The 10,809-nt window shown below is 44.7% G+C and overlaps 1 long non-coding RNA gene across 1 annotated transcript; it reads left to right on the top strand.

Moving 5' to 3' along the window:
* Positions 1-5,617: 5,617 nt before the first annotated feature.
* On the top strand, positions 5,618-9,907 carry LOC118005910. Its single transcript, XR_004677896.1, has 2 exons — positions 5,618-5,927; positions 9,345-9,907. It is a non-coding gene; the product is annotated as an uncharacterized LOC118005910 (long non-coding RNA).
* The last annotated feature ends 902 nt before the right edge of the window (positions 9,908-10,809 follow it).

The raw sequence follows: 10,809 nt of genomic DNA, 5'->3' as shown, positions 1-10,809 counted from the left end.
TCTCAGATCTGCTGTCAAGGATGGCATTCCAGCCCCCCCTCAAAGGAACATCAAGACCTCCAATTCTTGGGCCCAGCCAGCTAAAACATTACTTAAAGTAACTAAAGTCAAGGGGTGCCTGGGTGGCTCAGTCGGTTAGGTGTCTGCCTTCAGCCTGGGTCATGGTCCTGGGGTCCTGGGATTGAGCCCGGCATCGGGCTCCCTGCTCAGCAGAGTCTGCTTCTCCCCCTGCCCCTCCCCCTGCTTGTGCTCTCTCTTTCTCAAAAAAATAAATAAAAATCTTAAAAAAAAAAAAAAAAGTAGGGACACCTGGGTGGCTCAGTCGGTTAAGCGGCTGCCTTCGGGCAGGTCATGATCCCACCAAGGCCCACCCACATCGGGCTCCTTGCTCAGCAGGGAGCCTGTTTCTCCCTCTCTCTCCCTCTGCTTGTGCTCTCTCTGCCAAATAAATAAAATCTTAAAAAAAAAAAAAAAAGTAAAGTCAAAGAAGTTTATATCCCTGCCCTTCCCAGGAGCCCAAAGAAGGTGGCTATTTTACTGAAGGAATGTTCTAAACCACAAGATGGGTGTTGGGTTCTGCTTACCACAGTTTCTTACCAGGATGCCACCCAGAGGAAGAAAGAGCCCAAACTCCTGGGGGAGGTGAGACATGACAGAATGCAGGATCCTGGAAAAAAAGGCCTGGTCCCCTCTGCTGGAAAAGAGAAAAAAAAAGTACAGTGTCACCACTGTAAGAACTGAGATAATTTATCCTCTGCTTTGCCAGTGACCTTCCAAAAAGTACTAAAAGACAAAAAGGCAAAAGGGGAAGGCAAAAAAAGGAAGGGCTCTTTCTTGGAGGAGGAAATACACAGCATCTCTATGATTAAGGTCCTACCCCAAGAAAGCACTCCCTCTCCCCAACCCCAGGAAATGAATGGCTTGGGAGGAGGATTAACGATTATCAGCTTAACTAGTAAAATTGGCCCACTTTTGCTAAAAGATGATTCTGCCCTGGTTGTTCCTCCCAGACAGTCCCTTTTCCCATTACTGAAATGGGACCTGCTGAGCCAACCTCATGAAACAAGCTGAAAGCTTTTGCTATTGGTGGGCGCCAGCCGTTGAGAACTAGTTAACTTTCCTTTATCAGCGGAGGTGGTCAATATGCTGCAGGAACTACCAGCTGAGAAAGGCGCTGAAGGAGTTCAGGCCATCCTCGCTGACTTAGTGAAAGAAGGGACACCAATTCCTGCCATTTCACCTTTTAGTTCCTGATGCAGCCTGTGCTTAAAGCTACTAAGCATAAATGAAGCTGACCATAGACTATAGTTAAACATGATTATTCCCTTCATTAGAGCTCCCCTACCAGATATCACTGCCTTAGTGGATGACATTTGAGCCGAAATTATAAATTTGGCTAATATGTTCTACTCAATAAAAGTTTCACAGGAGAGAAAGGCATCCTCTCCCACAGCCCACATGCTGTGCTCTCTCTCTTTTTTAAATATTTTATTTATTTGAGAGAGAGAGCATGAGCAGGGGTAGGAGGGAGAGGGAGAAGCAGACTTTCCGCTGAGCAGGGAGCCCGACGGGGGCTCGATCCCAAGACCCCAAGATCATGACCTGAGCCAAAGGCAGATGCTTAACCAACTGAGCTACCCAGACACCCCCGTGCTGTGTTCTCTTAAAGGCACTGTGGGACAAACTTGGACCTGCTTCCAATACCCAGGAAGTAGAACGAATCCCCTTAGACTAAATAGATAACGCTAGCCACAAATGACCATCAACTTTAACCTGTACTGTGTGACTGGGCCTCCTCCCCATAGCTAAGGAGCCCAATCTAGACTGCAGCTAAGCAGTTTTATATTCTGCATTTGTCTTCTGAAGGGGCAGGGCAAAAAGCATCTCACCTCATCAGAACCTAGGAGGCAATGAGAAACTGTCTCCTGACAGTTTCCCCGGGGAGGTGAATGGGAGATGGCCTCATGGGGGCTCCTCACAGGCCTTCTATCCTTTCATGTTCTGGGAGAATCACAGGGCATTCTGCCAATATTCAGATTGGCCACAGGTCAAGCCTTTGCCTGCATGGCCTATGTGGATAGATACAAAGATGCAAGGGAGCCACAGCAGAGTCATTTCTCTACAACTCTGGCCCCCTATTTTTCATGTGTCTACCTAAGAGTTCTTTTTAGATGGTTTTTGTTTGTTTGTTTGTTTGTTTGTTTGTTTGTTTTGTGGTAGGCAGAATAATGCCCCTGCCAAAGATGTCCATGTCCTAATCCCCAGAACTTGTGAATGTATCACTTTGTATGCCAAAGGGGACTATGCAGGTGTGGCTAAATTAAGGTTCTTGAGACAGGGGAATTATTGAGGTGGGCCCAATGTAATCACAGGGATCTTTATAAGTGAAAGAGGGAGGCAGTAGGGTCAGAGTCAGAGGAAGAAGTGTGAGAATGGAAGCGGTGATCAGAGTGATTTATGGTCGTGAGCCAAGGAATGGAGACAGCCTCTAGAAGCTGAAAAGGTAAGGAAACGAATTCTCCCCTAGAGTCTCCAGAAGAAACACAGCCCTCTGGACACACTGAATTTGGCCCAATGAGACCCATTTCAAATGCCTGACCTTCACAACTATGAGATAATAAATTTGTTTTGTTTTAAGCTACTAAGTTTCTGGTAACTTGTTATAGCAGCACTAGGAGGCTAACACAGATACTGTAATTAATTGTACCCATAGGGGCTTATACCAGAATTGATTCTGTTCTTTTTTTTTTTTTTTTAAGATTGTATTTATTTATTTATTTGAGAGAGAGAGCGAGAGTGAGCAGGAGGGAGAAGGAGAGAAAACCTGAAGCGGACTCTGTGTTGAGTGCAGAGCCTGATGCAGGGCTCAATCCCAGGATGGTGAGATCACGACCTGAGCCAAAACCAAGAGTCAGACGCTTAACTGACTGAGCCACCCGGGTGCCCCTGATTCTGTTGTTTTAGGGAACTTCAGACAAAACTGACCAGGACCATGACTCCCAGTAGGGTGATGAGGGAGGGATACGTGGAGGATATACTTCAGCCAGGCTCCCCATGCAGAGCCAAGCCAATTAAATCATTAAACTGGGTGCAGCAAGAGGTGTTGGCAGCTGAACACATCCTGCTTCAGCTGCCAGCAGGAAGTCCAAGGTAACACAATTGTTCATTACCACTCGTGCTAAAGTGTTCAGAACACTGTCATCGTATGTGGGAAGTGTACAAAATAGGCCAATAATAATAGGATGAGGCCAAAGGGAATCATATTAGTGCCCAGAAAGTTAATTTCGTTCTGTTAATTCACGTTCAGTATCAAGGGAGGCTGCTGCTCCCTAGAGGTTCTTTGAAGTGTCTAAATGTGAACATCCGTTTCAGAGGTTACCTTGGGGCATGGAGAGGAAGTTTATGGATTGAGACTTTTTTAGAATTTTACTGTGTCATTACAAATTCAGCATCCTCGTCTTACTGCAATTAAACTCACACTTTCCCACCTCCAGAGATCTTGGAGACCGAAACATTGGCCAGATCTCTTAAAAATATTTGTTTCCCTACAGAGTTACTGTTTCAGATGATAAAAAAGTTTTGGAAATGGACAGTGGGGATAGTCGGACAACTTTGTAAATATACTGAATGCCACTGAGTTGTACGTTTAAAGGTGACTGAAGTGGTAAGTTTAAATTTTACCGCAGTTTTTATTTTATTTTTTTTAAGATTTTATTTATTTGACAGAGAGAGAGACAGCGAGAGAGGGAACACAAGCAGGGGGAGGGGGAGGGGGAGGGGGAGAGGGAGAAGCAGGCTTCCCGCCGAGCAGGGAGCCCGGAGGCTCGGGGCTCTATCCCAGGGATCATGACCTGAGCCAAAGGCAGACACTTAACCGACTGAGCCACCCAGGCGCCCCTTTACTGCAGTTTTTAAAAACATTTGTTGTCCTTCATTATCTTATCTCATTGGCTGCATTTTTCTCTGAGCAGTGTGTCAGCTACACACACTTTCCGATCTCCCAGGAGGAGCAAAGGAAGGAGCTAGGGAAAGTGTACAAAGGTTTATTTGGGAATAGCAGAGAACTGCAATTTGGGACAAACAACCTACAGCAAAAACCATACACTAGTTCAACAAACAAAGGAGAGAAACATTATTTTTTGGAGAAGGAGAAAGTTGGGAGGGGTTGTTTTGAACAAGAGTCCATTGCAGAAAAGGAAGAGTTCAGGGTAATGATAGTTTCTCATTGACTGAGTTGCTGGGGAAGTCTATTTCTTATAGGAGATGCAATGTACATCTTCTGTTGGGGAATGTAATTTCCCGTTGAGGATTCTTCTGTTGGGGAGTGTATAATTGATAATTCTTATAGTGATTAAGGAGTGGTATCCTGTAAGTTTCCCCTCTGGCCTCCTGACTGCATTTAGTAAGGTTTCTCAGAGTTTCTGAGAATAAATTACAATTCTATCAGAATAGCAGGTTCACTACCTAGTCCTTGACATATCCCAGGGAAACAAATCCCTCAAGCCAAGAAGAATTACAGCAATTCAGAATTCCCTCCCCTTTCACCAAAAGACAATTTAGAGAATTCCTAAGACTTATTGTAGACTGTCCATTTCCAACTTAATGTAATTATCTGCCTCCTTCTATGACGTGACTAATGACATCCCTGACGCTCTGCCATGGCTAATATGGAGAAATTTCCCGCTCTGGGTCTCCCAAACTATAGTAAGCGCTTTTCTTTTTCTTAGTACTTGAAAGGGATGGCCAAGCTCTTAGACTTTTAACTCAAAATCATAATGGAAATCAGAGGCCCATTAGGCGTAACAGTTGCTCTCCTAACCCAGTAAAGACAGTAGCCTCAGCTGCACATCTAGACAAACCATCTTTTTTTTTTTTTTTTAAGATTTTTATTTATTTATTTGACAGAGAGACACAGAGAGAGAGGGAACACAAGCAGGGGGAGTGGGAGAAGGAGAAGCAGGCTTCCCGCTGAGCTGGGAGCGCGTGGCTCAATCCCAAGACCCTGAGATCACGACCTGAGCCGAAGGCCGACGCTTAACGACTGAGCCACTCAGGCGCCCCTAGACAAACCATCTTATTTAAACTTAGGGTCACCTCTTCACCTCCAGCGTAGTGGACTGAGGTGCTGTTGTAGCGTTTTCTCCCTCTTTCCTCAGGTGCAGTTTGCAGCTCCCTTCCCAGGTTAAGGGGAATCACAGACCAGGAGGCTGAACTATATTGAAGAAAAATGAATCATGAATAGTGACTTTATGTGGCCATAGGAAAAGCTCGAGTGCAGCGATGCAGCGATGCAGCGATGCAGCGATTGTATTCATTATCTCCACCGGAAACGTGCAACAAGCTATGCAATGAAGAGTATGATGCGTTCACGTATGCACCAAGATTTGAACGCAAATCTTATTCAGTTAAGACATGTAAGAGCACGGGCTGGGGAGGAAAATAAGCCGCTTCGGACCCAGCGGCCCGCTTCGTTCCCGCGGGAGGAAAACGGCATCTCTCCTCCCCCAGCCCCCAGCTGGTTGGCACAACAGGCCTCTGCAGCGCTCCCTTCCCGCGAGGCCCCGCCCCTTGCGCGGCTCGCGGAGACCCGAAAAGCGCATGCGCAGGGCGGCGGCCATTTTGGCCGCGCGCCACTCCCGCGTCTGAGGGCAAGTCCTCCCCTCTCAGCTGCCGGCCTTGGAGCGCCTACGCGGGAAGGAAGGACCGCGAGGGGGGGGGGCGCAAGGTTGAAGGTCCCTTCCTCCAAGAGCCGGGGCCGGCTGGGTCCCCGGGGCGGCGACGGAAGCCCCGGGGAGAGGCGTGCCGCCCAGGCCTTTTCTGGTCGTGGTGACTCCGGCTCCTGCGACCCCCGCCGCCGGCAGCCTGGCGGTTGTGTTTCCTGCAGGCGGGCACGCGGTGCACTTGTGGGTGTCGGTGATTGGAATTCGGTAAGTTCTCCGCTGGACAGAGGGACCTTTGCAGGTTCTTAGGGAGCACGTGTGTGTGACACAGATAAACGCAGGAGTGAATGAATGCGCCGCTGCCGACGCCCGGCGCTTCCGGCGTAGGAGCCTCTGAGCGGAAGGACGAGGCTGGCCCGTTGCCGTTAGCTGGAATTGAATTGACCTAAAGTAACATGAGTTTGGACGGGTGGGTTTTTCTTTCGCGTATTGGCCCTTAAAATACGCAGCGGCAATGAAACGAGCATCCGTGGAACCTTCATCCACGTTCACTAATTGTTAAGATTTTTGTCTCGTCGTATGTATTGTTAGGATGAACCAGTGAATGGTAAGTTGCAGGCATTGACTTCACCCCTTAATGGTAAGCATGCATCGGGACAATCTTCTACTAAAAACTCCAGGAAGTAGGATTTCTCCAGTTTTCCGAAAGTATCTGTTAGAGTTGTCGGGATTTTTGGGGGGAGCTAGGATCCGAACAAGATTTGCATATTGCATTTTTGTTTTAGCTCTCTGATCCCTTTTACCTGAAATATTTGCCTGCATTTAAAAAAAAAAATAGTTTTGGTTCTTGAACGTTCCGAGAGAATTTTACTGTGAAATGTTGGCGTTCCAATATGATGTTGTTTTCCTATGATTTCATGTATTTATTTATTTGTCAGAGAGAGCGCACAAGCAGGGGGAGCAGCAGGCAGGGGGAGCAGCAGGCAGGGGGAGAAGCAGGCTCCCTGCTGAGCAGGGAGCCCGATGCGGGACTCGATCCCAGGACCCTGGGACCATGACCTGTGCGGAAGGCAGAGGCTTAACGGACTGAACCACCCAGGCGTCCCTTCCTAGGATTTCATTTAATTAACTTGTCTATTTCTTGTAAAGGAGACTTGGGTCTAGAGCAGTACTATGTATATATATTGTGAGGTACAGATGTAATTTTTTATAATCTTTAGTAACCAAATAAAAATTTTAACCTGAGGGGCGCCTAGGTGGCTCAGTCGGTTAAGCGTCTGCCTTGGGCTCAGGTCCTGATCCCAGCATCCTGGGATCCAGCCCCGTTTCCCGCTCCCTGCTCAGCGGGGAGCCTGCTTCTCCCTCTCCCTCTGCCTGCCTGTCTGCCTACTTGTGATCTCTCTGTCTGTCAAATAAATAAATAAAACCTTTAAAAAAGTAAAAATTTTAACCTGTGAAATTATTTTTAATGTGTCTTATTTAATCCAACTTACCCAGTTATCAGTATAAATTAGTGAAATTAATGACTAATGTAGTTAGTAGAGAATTATTAATGAGAAATTTTACATTTCTTTCCTTTTGTAGTAAGTTGCTGGAACCCAGTGTGTATGTACACTGGATCTCAGTGTGGATGCTGAGTTTTCGTTGGAAATTCTTTTTTTTTTTTTTTAAGATTTTATTTATTTATTTGACAGAGACACAGCGAGAGAGGGAACACAAGCAGGGGGAGTGGGAAAGGGAGAAGCAGGCTCCCCGCAGAGCAGGGAGCCCGATGCGGGACTCGATCCCAGGACCCTGGGATCATGACCTGAGCTGAAGGCAGTCGCTTAACCAACTGAGCCACCCAGGCGCCCCTCGTTGGAAATTCTTGATCTGTATTTAGCTCTTACTGTTTTGCTGTAGAAAAAGATCTCCAAACCCAGATTGTTCAAACATACTGAAAAGTTTTTTAGTAACTGAATCAATTTTATTTCTAAATTCTAATTAATTAAAAGTAAATAAAATTAAGAATCTAGTCCCTCAGTCACACTAGCCACATTTCATGTTCACAGTACCCAAAGAACCAGCCAGTGCTTGCCTGGTTAGACTGCAAATTTAGACACTTGAACGTTTCTGTATACTTTGTATGGTATGAGGAAGCAGGTAAGTGCAAGTTGTCCCATTGTTAGGAATGAGAAGCATTTAGTCAAGGTGCACTTCTCTCATAGTCATATTTTTGAGGTAATCCTTGGGTGATACTTGGCAACAGGGGAATCTGTTTCCTAACAGCCTTTTTTTTTTTTTTTTAAGATTTTATTTATTTATTTATTTGACAGAAACACAGCAAGAGAGGGAACACAGCAGGGGGAGTGGGAGAGGGAGAAGCAGGCTTCCCGCAGAGCAGGGAGCCCAATGCGGGGCTTGATCCCAGGACGCTGGGATCACGACCTGAGCCAAAGACAGGCGCTAAACAACTGAACCACCCAGGTGCCCCTCCTAACAGTCTTTCATCCAAGGGTTTCACATCACTTGTCAGTTTTTGCCTCAATCTGTTTTTACATGGGGGAGGGGGTGTTACAAAATGGTGTTTTTCCTGTCATTCCTTCTCCATTCTTTAGCTATTCAGCTTTCTTTCCCCACCTCCCCTGTCCTCTATACTATTTTCTTTTTGGAGTATCACAATATATTCTTGGATTTTCTTTCATTCACTATTATTTTGATGCTCAAACTGTCCCAAATTTGCCCAAGGGTAGTCCTTTTGAATCCTGTGTCCCTTCAGCATGAATCCTTTTAGTCTTTAAACCCTATTAGTCTTTAAAATAAATTCCCAGTTCACTTTGTACTTTTTTTTTTTTTTTAAGATTTATTTATTTGAGAGAGAGAACACAAGCAAGGAGGAGGGGCAGAGGGAGAGGGAGAAGCATGTTGAGTAGGATGTTGAATGGAAGACGCTAGACACAAATTAATGCATATCGTATGATTTTATATGAAGTTCAAAAACAGGCAAAATTACATTGTTAGAAGTCAGAATAGTGCTATTTGAGGAGAAAGGAGTAATTTAGAAGAAGCATATGAGTGCTTCAGGGTGGAGAATTTCATGATAATGTACTGTACACTAGTAATTCTACACTTGTTTGAATGTGTAATTCAATAAAATGTTTGAAAAATTAACTGTAATTTCCAGGTATTTGAAAAGACCAACAAAATGAACATAAAGCATAAATAAAAAAAATAAAAGTATAAGTAAGGAAGGAATTTTTAAAAGGCAGATTTAATGAAAAAAGAACTAAGAGGTTTTTTTAGGAAAAAAGTAGATAAACTTTGGGCAAAGTCTGATTTAGCACTCCACCTACTCAACATTTTATACCCTCTGGTAAGACTCAGGGGATTGGTCAGATCTCTTACATGAGTGTTTCTAAACTGATATGCCATTGAAGTAGAGCAGTATTTGAAATGTATTCTGAGTTTATTTTGTTTACCATGGAATTGTTCTAGTGCTTTGGATCAAAAGTTGAATGTCACTTTTTAGGCAAGTCAGATGCCAGTTTTTCAAGAGCCTTCTGAAATGGTTGTTTTTGTATTCTGTTTTTATCTTTTGCAGAGCTAGTTCTGAGTTTGCTAAGAAAAATCCTTGGGTGTGTGTGTGTGTGTGTGTTGGGGAAGGCAGAGGATAATATTCCTTATCTGTTCATATTTTTTCCCTAGGGCTTAACACCAACTAATAGAATACAGATTTATTGTTTAGTACCTGCTTAGCCCTTTGGAATGTGAAAAATCTAAGGTATGGGGCATTTTCTGTTAATTACACTGTGCTCTCCTCAGTGCACAGTGTATTATGTAGCAAAGGGAAGGACCTTCGTAAAAATTTGCATAATGAATGAAGGCAAAAGCTGATATAAGGACTTGAAGGAAGGCAACTGGGCCTATGTGGTTTTGCCAGCTGGAGGAGCTCAAAGATGTCTGAATTAAATAAACCGTTTGTGCTGGGGATCCTCAAGACCACCCTCATGCTCAGCAATGCAGTAGGACTCACAAGACTCATGCTGGTAAACCCACCATTATAGTTTATAGAATACAGATCAGAATCCGCAAAGGGATAAGGCACATGGGATTAATTCCAAAACAAACCAGGCACAAGCATCCAAGTGTCTTTTCCCAGTGCAGTCAAATGGGCATTGCTTAATATTCCTAGTAATAATGTGTAACATCGCATGTGAAATATTGCCAACCAAGGAAGCTCACCTGGTACATTAGATTATTCAATTGGACTGCTGTAACAAAAATATTATAAATTGGGTGGCTTATAAACAACAAATTTCTCACAGTTCTGGAGGCTGGGAAAAGCAATATCAAAATGCCAGCAGATAGGGTGTCAGGTGAGGACCTACTTAACTGGTTAATGGAAGGCAATCTTCTCACTGTGTTATCACATGGCAGAAGGGGCAAGGTAGCTCTCTGGGGTCTTTTATAAAGGCACTAATCCCATAATTACCTCTCAAAGGCCCCATCTCCAGAAACCATCACACTGGGGATTAGGTGACAATGTATGAAGAGGCAGGGAGGTACAAACATTCAGTCTATAGTCCCTGAGCTTTGGTGTCCAGGTTTTCATTGTGGGTCAGTCCCATAGGCATGTACCACTGACTCTAGCCATGTAGGCTCCAGCCTGAGTTCAAACTGTTAGAACATTGCCCAAAGACTCAGGCATATAAAAACAGATGTTCACCATAAATCACATTGTTAGCATAAACTATCTCGTCCAACTGGTAACTGTGTGGCCCAAGGCTTCAGACATTACCAGGCAGGGTATTCCATGGACTCAGGTTGTCTCCCACAAGCCCCGCCAAGAGTAGATCTGAAGACAGGCTTTTCTCAGGAAAGTGCAGGATTTGAGCAACCCAGACCTGCTGAATTAATCATTTCTTGCACACCATTTTATAATCGTTGTCCAGGTATGTTGGCAAATAACAATAACCTTAGGAGTTCAGGCTTTTGAGCTAGAGTAACCTGTATTCAGACTCTGGCTCTTCCTAATTGGTGATTTTGGGCCAGTGACTGCTTCTATCTCAATGTAGATTGCCTCAGCTGTGGAATGACAGTAATAATAACCATGTTGATAATCATATGAGCTACCACTGCTTCTGGCACATAATAGGTATTCAGTAAATGA

The sequence above is a fragment of the Mirounga leonina genome, unplaced genomic scaffold, assembly GCF_011800145.1.
Source record: "Mirounga leonina isolate KUSES-001 unplaced genomic scaffold, KU_Mleo_1.0 Mir_94, whole genome shotgun sequence".
Taxonomy (NCBI): Eukaryota; Metazoa; Chordata; class Mammalia; order Carnivora; family Phocidae; genus Mirounga; species Mirounga leonina.
The sequence above is the reverse complement of the archived record's forward strand: the minus strand, read 5'-3'. Positions and strand labels throughout refer to the sequence as shown.